Below are 12,533 nucleotides of genomic sequence, written 5' to 3' on the forward strand. Positions count from 1 at the left end.
TTTGATGTAAATATAAGAGTGCATTTCCCATTTGTTATTATGTGTCCTGGGTAAATAGATGGTTTTTGTTCTTATCTATTAGCTTGATTTGGGCTTATTTGAAATAATTAATTCAGTAAGTATTATTGAATCCTAACGATGTGCAGATACCAGTCTAGGCAAACTTTCCATAGAAGGCCAGAGAATAAATATATTTAGCTTTGGGGGCCATATCTCTATCCTCCGTACTAAGAACTCAGTCCTGCCGCTGTAGCATAAAAGCAGCCATAGACAACATGTAATTGGATGCATGGATGTGTTCCAATCAAACTTTATTTACGAAACCAGGTGGTGGGATTTGGCAGCAGGCCAGCATGGACCCCTGGTCTGACCCCTTCCACCTCTTTATTAAAGTTAGCACCATGAACAAAACAGACATGATCATGACCCTCGGGGAGCTTTCATTTTTGCTGGGGATAATTCTTTGCTACTGTTAGTAGCATTGCTTTGAAACCACACCTGTTATAAATAGTTGACAAGTAGCTTTTGGGGGGCCAAGGAAACCTAAGTAACTTTACTGAAGAAAGGTCCTAGTGAACAGGCAGTTCTATTTATATTACCTTCTCTGTCTGAGGGTACTGTGTGTACTTAATTTGGCGAGTAGATACTATTTTTGAATTGCTGGGTTTTTTTTTTCACTGAACATAATTTCACATGCATATTTCTATGCATTGGCCTGGATTGTATAATTGTAGTGGCTACATAGTATTTCTTGCTGAGTTAAGGCATGTCCAGTTGCAGTGAAAACCCTTTCAAAGTTGAAAAGCATCTGGTTTCTGCAGAACCTCCACTGGTGAGAAGTGGTGACTTGGGGGAACCGTGGGAGTGTGGGATGTGGCTGATGTCCTCATGCCACCCTGCTAGGTGACACTCAGCACCTCTTAGCCAGGGACCAGACAGGTAAGTGTGTTGTCAGGGTAAACATTTAAATGACAAAGAGTGGGATGATCTTTTACTCAAGCACTGCTCTCCCCACTGCAGGGAAAGCATTTGTGAGCTGTGCTTGGTTGGAATATGTAGAGTTTTGTGGGGGCAGGTGGGGAGGAAAAGCAATCCCCTGCAGAGAAGATAAAAAGTACAAGGGGCAGGGTTGGTGGCAGGTGTGTGGAAAGGGCATGGGTTCTGGGGCCAGACTGACCTTGATTTGCTTCTGACTTTAGACTTTGCCACTTACGTCCTGTGGCTGGGCACTTCTTAGCCTCTCTGAGCCTCTGTTTTCTTCGGTATAAAATGGGGCTATAATATCCATTCCATAGCGGGGCGCCTGGGTGGCTCAGTCGGTTGAGGATCTGATTCTTGGTTTTGGCTCAGGTCAGGATCTCAGGTTTGGGAGATCAAACCCCACATCAGACTCCTGGCCCAGTGGAGAGATTACTTGTGATTCTCTCTCTCTCCCTCTCCCCCTCCCACCGCCCATGGGCTCTCTCTAAAATAAATAAATCTTTAGAAGAAATAGTAATATCCATTCCCTAGAGATAGTGAGGATCAGATGAGCCCGCAGTAAGCATGTAACACAGTTCTTGGTTTGTAAGCAGCTGTGTAAAATGATCCCTATTATTGTTTGGTGTGAAGCAAGTGGCCCAGGTTAGGTCTGCGATTCACAGCAGTAGTTGTTATTTTACTGTTACCATTAATTGAGGAGGCTCCAGGAATTACCCTGGACTGAGACTGGACTTCCCCTCTCTTCCCTACCATCTCATCACTGCTACCCCCACCTGCTTGATAACTCAGCTGGGGAGGTCAGACCCAGACTCATGAGCCCAGGGCTTGTTTTTTTTTTTTTTTTTTTTAAGATTTTATTTATTTATTCATGACAGAGAGGCAGAGACACAGGCAGAGGGAGAGAGAGAGAAGCAGGCTCCATGCAGAGAGCCCGACGTGGGACTCGATCCCGGGTCTTCAGGATCACACCCCAGGCCGAAGGCGGTGCCAAACTGCTGGGCCACCGGGGCTGCCCGAGCCCCGGGTTTTAATAAAATCAAGTTGAGCCTGACGAATAACTGGATCGTCTCATTTACTCAGCTATTCATGCATTCATTCATTCATCCGACACATACACAGAGGCCCGACTTTGTTGTACAGCATGCAGTGGTGAGGAAAGCAGGCATGGCGATGGGCTTTAATCAAATAATCCTACAAATGTTTAATTATAGACTGTATTAAGAGCAGTGAAAGAAAAGTACAGGGCTTTAGGTTGGAAAGGGATCTTTTCTCTCTTTTTACAAGAAGCTTAATTTCATTAGTAATCAGGGAATACAACTCACAATGAGATTCCATTTTACCCCCATTGGATCATCAAACAGGAAGCAGCTGTGTAGTAGTAAGCACGCATCGGGGAGAATATAGAGCCCAGTGGCCTGATGCACTGCTGGTAGGAGCATGAACTGAGGCAACCATTTTTGGAAAAATAGTTTGGTATTGTCTTGTACAGTTGTGTGTGCATACTATGTGCCTGGGCATATCTACTCCCAGGTATACAGAATCATGAGAAACTCATTCACAGGGGCATGGGGAGATGTGTATCTAGAGTGTTCCTTGGAAATCAGAACAGGAGACCCACCAGAAGAGACTCTCAATCATAGGAAACAAACTGAGGGTTGCTGGAGGGGAGCGGGGTGGGAGGATGGGGTAACTGGGTGATGGGGATTAAAGAGGGCATGTGATGAGATGAGCATTGGGTGCTATACAAGATTGGTGAATCACTGACTTCTGCCTCTGAAACTAATAATGCACTGCATGTTAATTAATTGAATTTAAATAATTAAATAATACTAAAAAAAAAGAATGTTCCTAGGAGCTCTGTTGATATGAGCAAAAAACTGGAAACTTAAAAGCTCATCAGCTGGAGAATGAGTCTGTAGTCACATGATGGTCCTTCTGCAGTAGTGACATAAGTATGCAGCATCAACGTGATAGGAGTGAATCTTAGTAATCTGAGGTTGGAATTAAAAGGAGACCCTGAACAGCCCCTACAACATAATACCTTTTGAATAAATTTTATAAGTCAACAAAACTTTAAAATACGTTGTTTTGGGATGCAGATGTATCTGATAAAATAATAGATGGAGGGGTGGTGGAGTTTCCCGAAGGTTTCTTGGAGAGAGGGGAAGCTCTCTTTAATGTGTTTGCCAATCACTCACTGAAGTGCAGTGAGGAGGGGGGGAGCTTACTGTTTGAAAGCATAGGAGCCTTTTTTTGGGTTATTGCTTTGGAAACTTAAAAAAAAATTTTTTTAAACCCAAATTACAAAACATTACCTATCGGAGTAGTCGACACGGGTGCATTTATTTTTATTACCATGATTGCCTTTTTTTGATGACCACAAATGCAGATAGGATATGGGAAACTGTGGCTATATGTGATATCTGCCGTTTCCTGCCTGCGCAAGTGGTGCTGGCGGATCTCAGCTCTGTGTTTGCAGCCAGCTGTGAGATTCCTTGTCGCAGGGCCCCCTTCACAATGAAGGGACAGATGTGGCTGGGTGATGAGGCCTTGTCGGTTCGGTTCCAGGTTTAGCTGGCAGAGCTAGTTCAGAGATGAGTAAGAAGGGAGCACTTTCTGATTGTAGATTCAGGCTCACATATGCATATTGAAACTCTTCCTCACTTTCGCTTTTCTCATTGATGGGCCTTGAGGCATCTTCATCTCATCTGTGCCGGGAGAGAGGAGGAGGTCGAGGGAGCCCCATTTTGTATGAAAGTACCAGGGAGGACTTGGGGATGGGCAGGGAGAAACCCAAGATGTGTTCCTTTGGGGATGAATAGCTCATCTGGTGGGAAGGTTTGCAAGGATGCTCCCATCAGGCTGCCTGACCTGAGGTGACATAGAAGCCACCAGGGGCATAGGGCGCCTACTAACTGAGCATGTCCCTCCTGGGCAGGAGGGATTAAAGGGGAAAGCTTGCAGAGGAAAGAAGGAGTCCAGAGGAGGCGATGTGTATAAAGGGGGATGGGGAAGCCAGACCACTACAGTGAACAGTGAAGAGAATAGGGAGTAAGTACTTCAGGTGCCCGAAAGGTGAACAGGTGGAGCAGAGTTGTTCTGTGTGGTTCCAGAAAGTAAAGCTAGATAGTGGTGGAAGCTCAGAAGGAGATATTTGGTCTTAGTAGAAGTCGGATTTTTCAAACTGCCATCTGCAGTCCATTAGTGGGTTGTCCTATTGATTCAGTGATGAAGACTAGCAATTCACAAAGATGAAATAGAATAGAAAGGAAAGATTAGAACAGGAAGACAAATTTTCAGTGGATCAGATGTGTATGGGTCAGTGTTGTTTCTTAAAAATATTTGTACAGTTTTATATATTTGTATGATATATAGATACTTTATATACTGAGTCATGATAGAAAGCGTGATTTCTTTATGGGTAAGTAGAGAAAGTTTGAAAACCTTTGTTACAATCTACAATTTAATAATAGTCCTTCCTGTTTATTGAGCACTCACACTGTACTAGGCACTTTGCTAAGTGCTTTATGTACATTTTCTCACTTAAGTCTCTGGACAACTTTTCAAAATAAAGATTTTATTTATTTAAGAGAGAGTGAGAGCACAAACAGGGAGAGGGGCAGAGGGAGAGGGAGAAGCAGACTCTCTGCTGAACAGGGAGTGCCACATGGGGCTCCATCCCAGGGTCCTGGGGTCGTGACTGGAGCCGAAGGCAGATGCTTAACCCACTGAGCTACCCAGGCACCCCTCAGGATAACTTTTTCAAGCAGATATTACCATTCTCATCTTAAAGATGACAAACTAAAGTTCAGACTTTCCTAGAGTCCTGTAGTATATAAGAGGCAGAGTCTGGAATTGAACTAAACTTCCAGCCTTTTTTTTTTTTTTTAAGAGTTATTTTATTTTCTTATTTTCTTATTGTCTTTTTAAAAAATATTTATTTATTTATTTATTTATTTATTTATTTATTTATTTATTTATTTATTTATTTATTTAAAGAGGCAGAGACACAGGCAGAGGGAGAAGCAGGCTCCATGCAGGGAGCCCAACTTGATACCAGTTCTCCAGGACCACACCCTGGGCTGAAGGCAGCGCTAAACCGCTGAGCCACCCGGGTGCCCAAACTTGTGGCCTTTTATAAGCCTGCGCATGTAATGACTACTGCAGGAAGAAGCATTGATGGAGCTTTCCCAAAGCTTGGAAAAAAAGCTGGAAAGTGGGAAGTATTTGAGCAGAGACTGGATGGCACCTGACGGGGACAGTGGAGATATGGGGATTGGATTGGGTAATTACTATGGATCCCTGATTATTCCTCCAACATTATATGGTGTAGCCCAGAATGCAACCTGTACCTCTCTAAGGCCAGTTCTAACTCTTGAGTTTCTTTGATTTTTAATTGGAATGTGACTTAGTTAATTAACATAGGTATAGACTTGTTTACAGGTGGGATTTTCTTTTAACAAGTTTTCTGTAATGAATGTACATTTATTTTATGATTTTAGAAAGTTAGGAAACGTAAAATGTTTTCTGGTTTTGTGTAACAAGCACACGTCAACTTTATAATTTAAAAAAGTCATTAAAAAGAAAATAATACTGCAATGCAACAAAAACTTTAAGAATTCTTCCTGGCAAGTTTGTGAAGATAACTGGCAGCAGGCCATTCCTCCTCTAATGTGGCCTGGAGAAGCTCTGTGTGGACCGTGGGAGAGGACTGATGGACAGATTTTTTTGTGAACTGCAGCTTCTTCTTCTTTTAAAGATTTATGTATTTATTCATGAGAGACACAGGGAAAGGCAGAGACCTAGGCAGAGGGAGAAGCAGGCTCCCTGCAGCGAGCCCGATGTGGGACTCGATCCCAGGACCCTGGGATCATGACCTGAGTCAAAGGTAGACGCTCAACTGCAGAGCCACCTGGGTGCCCTGTGAACTGCAGCTTCTTGTCAGTTGGCTATACCAGCCCATCCTCCCTGCACAAAATAGGATGACGCAGGGACTATGGCTTGGGGAAAGCCCCTGTTCCCTCCTGACTGCAAAGTGAAGCTTCCACTGATTTTATTTAAAGCTGGAAAAGATACTAGAAGTCATCTCCACTAACCTCCTCATTTTACAGAAGAGAAAAAAAACTAAGTCCTGAAGAGGGGATATGACTTTGCTTTGCCCTCTACCCATCCCATGGAGGGCAGAATGGGACCAGCTTTCAGATAGGTTAAATTACGTTGCTTCCCCAAGAGAAAAGGGGTCTAAAGGTTGGTTGAGGTTGGGGGGAATAATAAGCAAAGAAGCGGTGAACTTCAAATTCTGATTTTGTGGGAGAATTTCAAAGCAGAGGTGAGAAGAGTGGGATTTAGTTGAAAGAACTTTGATCTGGAAATTGAGAGACCCAGGTTCTGCTTCCAGCTTTAAAACTCTGTAATCTTTGGTGAGTCACTTGCTAATGGCCATTGGAGGATATTAATGCTTCTTGCTCACGTATTGCTTAATCAACTCAACTCCTGTCGAGAGTACTACAGCAGAGCAGAACAAGTCCTCAGGCTTATTTTCTTCTAGAGTCAATGGGTAGTCTTCACGGAGCTGTCATTAACCATCTTCTGTAGACTTTAGGCCACAAGTATAGGAAACTCTCCAGCTTGGTAGGTGCCAGCCATCGGGGAACTTAAAGTACAGTTGCTACATGACCATGGAGAACTATATCTCCTCTTTGACCAACTCAAGTTCAGAGCTTTTTGTTTTCTGAATCCCCATAGTGCTGAGTAGGGGATTCTATATACTTTAAATGTCTGGTTCATTGAACTGGTGTGTGTGTGTGTGTGTGTGTGTGTGTGTGTGTGTGTGTATTTTGTGGGTCAGATGGAGGTAGGGTCCAGGTCTACCTTGAACAGTTTCTGTTATTGTTGCTCTGTTGATCGACCAGTTACCTCATCTCCAAGTGATACAGCCATGCATCTTGAAACCCAGGCCATCTGATTTAAGAATTGAGCTGTGTCAAGGAGCTCTGGAGTTTGTGATGGGATTGCTTTGAAGTGGGTCACTTGGTGCCTAAGTAGGTGACCTCAGGGGAGGGGATGCAACGGGAGAGTTGGGGTGTAGCAGTACCTTCTTCCAGGCTTCCAAATTACCCAAGGAGATGGGGACAGTAAAGAAATCGCTAAAATCGTGGTGGATTGTGATCTGTTTCCAGAATCTTCTCAGAGGATTGTAAGAGAGCTGATAAATTTCTCTTACATGGCCCATCTGGAATAGGAGATTCTCAGTGGTTAGATGGTTTTTCCTTGACCTGGGATGTAATGCAAATGTAGTCCGTTAGCCTGACTGTTGGCCTCAGCTGGGAGGAAAGGCAATTGTCACAGTTTGTTTTACTCTCTGTTATCAAGGCTAATAATATGAGCTTTAAGGCTTTATGACTTGATTAGTGGCATCAGCACTTGAAAGAGCTGGCTTAGGGCTGCTGTGGAAGGTTACAGGGAGAGTAATTAGGTGGTAGTTGTGAAATGGGGGGTAGTTTCCATTTACTAATGGCTTTGAGGAAGCCTTGCCCGGCACTGAACCCTCATGGTGAATTTTTCTTTTTCTTGTTTCCTTTTTTTTTTTAAGATGAATTTTTCAAAAAGAAAATGAATTAGTTTGTTTGGGTGCTCTGCCGTAGACCCCAGGTGACTCTCAGCTTTCTCTCCACCTGTGGTTAATGCCCATGACTTGCTGCCTGGGAACCTCAGTTTCACCTATTCCCTTGCTCCTCAAGGCATGGTCCCTGGATCAGTGGTGTCTAGGATCCCTGGGGAGCTCCTTAGATTTAAATGGAGAAACCACACTTACAGAGTCAGGGTCTGCATTTTTAACCAGGTTCTCAGTGGTCTGGGTGTACTTTAACATTTGGGAGGCACTGGGCTTGCACAGACGCCCCTCGAGATTAGAGATTTGTGGCAATGTGGTTTTTATTGTGTAGTGTAATAAACTCTTTAAACCCTAGCACCTCAGTATGATTAGCCTGGTGTCTTTAATTAGAACCTGGATTTGTGTGTCTGTGTCCATTGTCACTTGTGGCATCAGCACAGGGTTGTGGTTTACACCTCCTGTGCCCCTACCCCCCTCAGCTCACCAAGTTCTTGGCACAGCTAGTCATTTCTTTGAATGCAAGTCTGGCATCACAGAATGTGGGAGGGATGACCCAAACACCACTTTCTTCCTGTTACTCCCCTGCACAGGAGCCCGTGGTACCTCCATTGCCTGCAGTGACATAACCAAACCTCTTGCTGGGGTTCCTACACCATGGGCCCCACCAAGGGGCCTACACATCTGCCCCTTTCCCTAGCCAGGCAGCCTCTCATCATATACCATCAGGTGCACTGGGCTGATCCTCCTTGAGCCTGGCTTTGGGCCCCTTTTTGAAGTGTCTTTCCATAGCCTTCCTGGTAGTCTAGTGATTTCTCTGTTCTCTGCACTCTTGGTTTGCTCTGCTGCACTATTTTGGACTTGGTTATTTTGGGGCTGCTTATGGAGGCTTTGTTGTTACTTGTGGGGCTGGCCTTAACCCCTGACTCAGATAACATACTTTTATTAGAGTGCAGGATCCTTGTATGCCAGGTGTCCCAGACATCTGGCAGGTGCCTGATGAATGAATACCTGTGGGTTCCTTGATGCTGTCCATCAGGAGGCTGAGGATTTAGTATGGGTGGGTAAGCTGGGCTGCTGCCTTCACAGATGGGGTAGGGATTGGTGAAGGCTCTGAAAAGAAGCCTAGAAGGGATTGGAAGGGACTCCACTGAGGGGAGGTAAGAATTGGGCCCCTTGTCTACAGTCCTTCCCTGATGGTACTGGAGGTAGAGAATGAGTGCTGTCATGTTTCTGGTTTATTGCAAACCTGTCTTTTTTCGCATGAGTCTGGCAGTGAGGAATGATGGTGTGCTAAGGAGGGGCGAGGAAGACAGGTGCAAGTAATAGGAACCAGGTCACTTGGGTGTTGTCCTGATAAGGTTTGGGGTGGAGGCTATATTTCCTTCTTACAGGGATGCTGGTAGGACCTTTTTCTGTGTTTAGAAATAGTTTATGGAATATGAGCGTATGTATTCTTAACACACATACACACACACACACACACACACACACACACTCTCACTCCAAACTGAAACCAGAACAGAATAAAATTTAAACAGCTCACTTACCATAGAAGAAATTGAGAAAGTTATCAAAGAGCTGTTCCTTAAAATAGTCATAGACCAGATGGGTTTCACAGGTGAAGTTTTTCAAATATTGAAGGTGAAGGTGATTCTAATACCATTTAAGTTCTACAGCAATGAGAGAAGGAATGCTTACATTCTTCTTGTGAACCTTGTGTAATGAAATGTGGCGAAAGAACAATATATTGACACGCAACTACCAAGGGATCTCAGTTTTGAATTATCAGTGCAAAATTCAAATACCAATTAGCAAACAATCTAAGCAGCTCACTGAAAGAACTGCATAGGCCTGTGGGTTTCAGAACAGGAATGCAAGGATAGGTTAATTTTAGGATTTCTATTAATAAAATTCACAGTATTCAAGGGTCTAAGATGCTGAAAAGGTTTATGAAAAATTAAGCATCTCTTTCTAATAAAAACTCATAATGTAGGAATAATTAAATATCTCCTGATCACGAGAAAATATATCTTTGTCAAGCTGGTAGCCAAATTTTGCTTAGCATTGACATGGTGGGTAGTAGATGCATTCCCAATAAAATCATGATTAAACATCATAATTATATAACCTTGTTTTGCAAGGATAAGCTGATATAATTAGATAGGAGAGAGAAATATGAGGTATAAAAACTACGAGAAGTGGGTAAGACTAAGAAACAGAATTTGTTAAGGTAGTTGAGTGCATAGTTTATGCACAAAAATCGGTAGCTATCCCATATAAACAATGTCTCAACCAGAAAATATGGAAGCAAATATTCCATTTATGTAAGCAACAAAAGAGATAAGCTATCTTGTTATAAGCTTCAAAAATTATATCTATATGTAATTTCAATGCTATACAGGGACATAAAATACACAGACAGATAACATAATCCTGGCTAGAAAGAGTTAGTGTTAAAAAAAATTACTTCTATATATTTAAAAGGTGATCACAATAAAAATTACCAGTAGGATTATTTTGGTAGTATGAAATCTGATTCTAATTTCATAAAAAATTAACCTGCATGAAAATATGACAAGGAAAAAGAGAAGGATCTAGCTGTAACAGATATTAGACATTTTCAAAGCTGCAATAATTAAGATAACCTGGTACTAACTAAACTGAACAGATGATGGGACAGAGTAGAAAGCCCCAAGATAAATAGGGGTGTGATTTGTGATAAAGGCAGCACTTCAGGTTTAGAGGGGAAAGATAATATCTTCACGACTAGATAACCGTCTATGGCAGGGGGAGGTGCAGAAAGTAGGATCCCTACGTTTTGCCTTAGATCAAGATAAGTCTGTCAAAGATAGGTGAAAGATTTAAATAAAGAATGAAAGTATAAAAGCACTAAAATAATCTTTCTACAGACTTGGAGTAGAGAGACCTTCCTTAAGTTTTACATGAATCCCAGACGACATGTAAAATTGATAAAGCTGACAACAGGAAAATGAGAATTTTAGAATGAGGAGACCATCATAAAAGTCAGAAGTTAGGTGGGGCCCCTGAGTGGCCCAGTCAGTTGAGCATCTGCCTCCTGGTTTCAGGTCAGGTCATGATTTCTTCATGGGTTGTGGGACTGAGCCCCCTTATTTGTCTCCACCCTCAGCAGGAAGTCTGCTTGAAGATTCTCTCCCTCTGCCCCTCCCCTCACATGTGCTCTCTCTCTCTCTCAAATAAAATGAATCTCAAAAAAAAAAAAAAAAGGGTAGGTGATAGTTCTCTGAGAGAACAATATTTGCAAGATATATGATAAAAAGAGCTAATTTTCTTAATATACGAAGAGCTCTTAGAAATAAAGAAGGATTGCCGACTTAATTGAATGGGCAAGGACAGGAACAGAAATTTATAGGAAAAGAAGAGTAAGTGACTCTTAATGCACAAATTTTTCCAATAAAACATGCAGATCAGAACTACGGTAAAATGACATTTTCAGTCTATCAGATTGGGAAAGATGAGAGCGTTTGAGAATATATTGAGTTTGTGAGGGTGTGAAAGGAAAGGTACGTTAGTACATCCTTGGTGGGAGCAAATGGATACAATGGCTTTGGAAGGCAATTTGCAGTGTTTATCTAAAAGTTTTTTTTTAATTTTTTTATTTATTTATGATAGTCACAGAGAGAGAGAGAGAGAGGCAGAGACATAGGCAGAGGGAGAAGCAGGCTCCATGCACTGAGAGCCCGACGTGGGATTCGATCCCAGGTCTCCAGAATCGCGCCCTGGGCCAAAGGCGGGCGCCAAACCGCTGCGCCACCCAGGGATCCCCTGCAGTGTTTATCTAAATTATAAATGCCTACACTCAACTCAGGACCCAATGGCTTCATTCCTAGGCATCTGCTCCAGAGAGACATTCACATACATGTGCAGTGTTCATGGAATATTGTAGTAGTGGGAGACTGGAGACAGCAAGGTGAACGTCCATAAGTAAGATGGATAAATAAGTATTTATGTATTTAGCGACAGCTTAATAAAACTTGGGCTGTTCAGACCCCGAGGGAGGCCAGTAAATCAACGTAGTGGGTTGTGAGGCAGCTCGAAACTGGGGAGAATCAGGAGAGCCTTGTACACAGTGACAGCCAATATTTGGTGAGACTGTTGTTTCAATTTTGCATGTTCACCAACTGTGAACTGAGTCACAATGTAAAGTAGATTTCGTACTGTGGAACTCAGTCCAGAAAGTTGGAAAAACACCACAGGAGTGGTTATTTGGAATAGATGAGGTTGATAATCAATCTTGTGATAAGAGTAGACCTCAGAAATGTAATATTGAGTGCCAAGAGCAAGTTGCAGGTTGATATATATATATGTATATATATATATATTTATTATATAAATAATATAAACTATTATATTTATTATTTATATTATTTATACAATATTATATTATTTATGCTAAATAATATAAATTATTATATAAATATATATTTATATATATTTATTTTTTATTTTTTAAAAAATATTTTATTTATTTATTCTTGAGAGACACAGAGAGAGAGAGAGAGGCAGAGGGAGAAGCAGGCTCCATGCAGGGAGCCCAACGCGGGACTCGATCCTGGTACTCCAGGATCACACCCTGGACCAAAGGCAGGTGCTAAACCACTGAGCCACCCAGGGATTCCCCAAATAAAATCTTAAATAAATAAATAAGTAAGTAAATAAATAAATAAATAAATAAATAAATAAAACAGGCCCGAGGCATGTGCACCCGGCTCCTGTCAGGTGCGCGCTGAGGACTGGAGTCCTCTTTGAAAGGACTTTAAGTCAGCTTTAAGTTGCATGCTTTAATTTGTCAAAAGGAAAGTATGAATGCTTTAGCTGTTTACTTGAATGTTAAAAAATGTTTACACATTGCGGAAAGATTTTCCAACGAAGCCATTGAGCACAGGCGCTTTTTCCTTGG

At 42.2% G+C, this 12,533-nt stretch overlaps 1 protein-coding gene across 24 annotated transcripts in view; it reads left to right on the forward strand.

Annotated features, from left to right (window-relative positions):
* TRERF1 (transcriptional regulating factor 1) overlaps nucleotides 1-12,533 on the forward strand; it is a 206,496-nt gene that overhangs the window by 23,948 nt on the left and 170,015 nt on the right. The window contains exon 1 of one of the 24 annotated variants that reach the window (XM_072832997.1): nucleotides 773-939. The exons of the other annotated variants lie outside the window; for them this stretch is intronic. The gene's annotated coding sequence lies outside the window, so the exon portion shown is untranslated. Of the gene's footprint in view, nucleotides 1-772; nucleotides 940-12,533 lie in introns of those variants that run through there. 24 annotated transcript variants of the gene reach the window in all.

Source organism: Canis lupus, chromosome 7 (assembly GCF_048164855.1).
Source record: "Canis lupus baileyi chromosome 7, mCanLup2.hap1, whole genome shotgun sequence".
Taxonomy (NCBI): domain Eukaryota; kingdom Metazoa; phylum Chordata; class Mammalia; order Carnivora; family Canidae; genus Canis; species Canis lupus.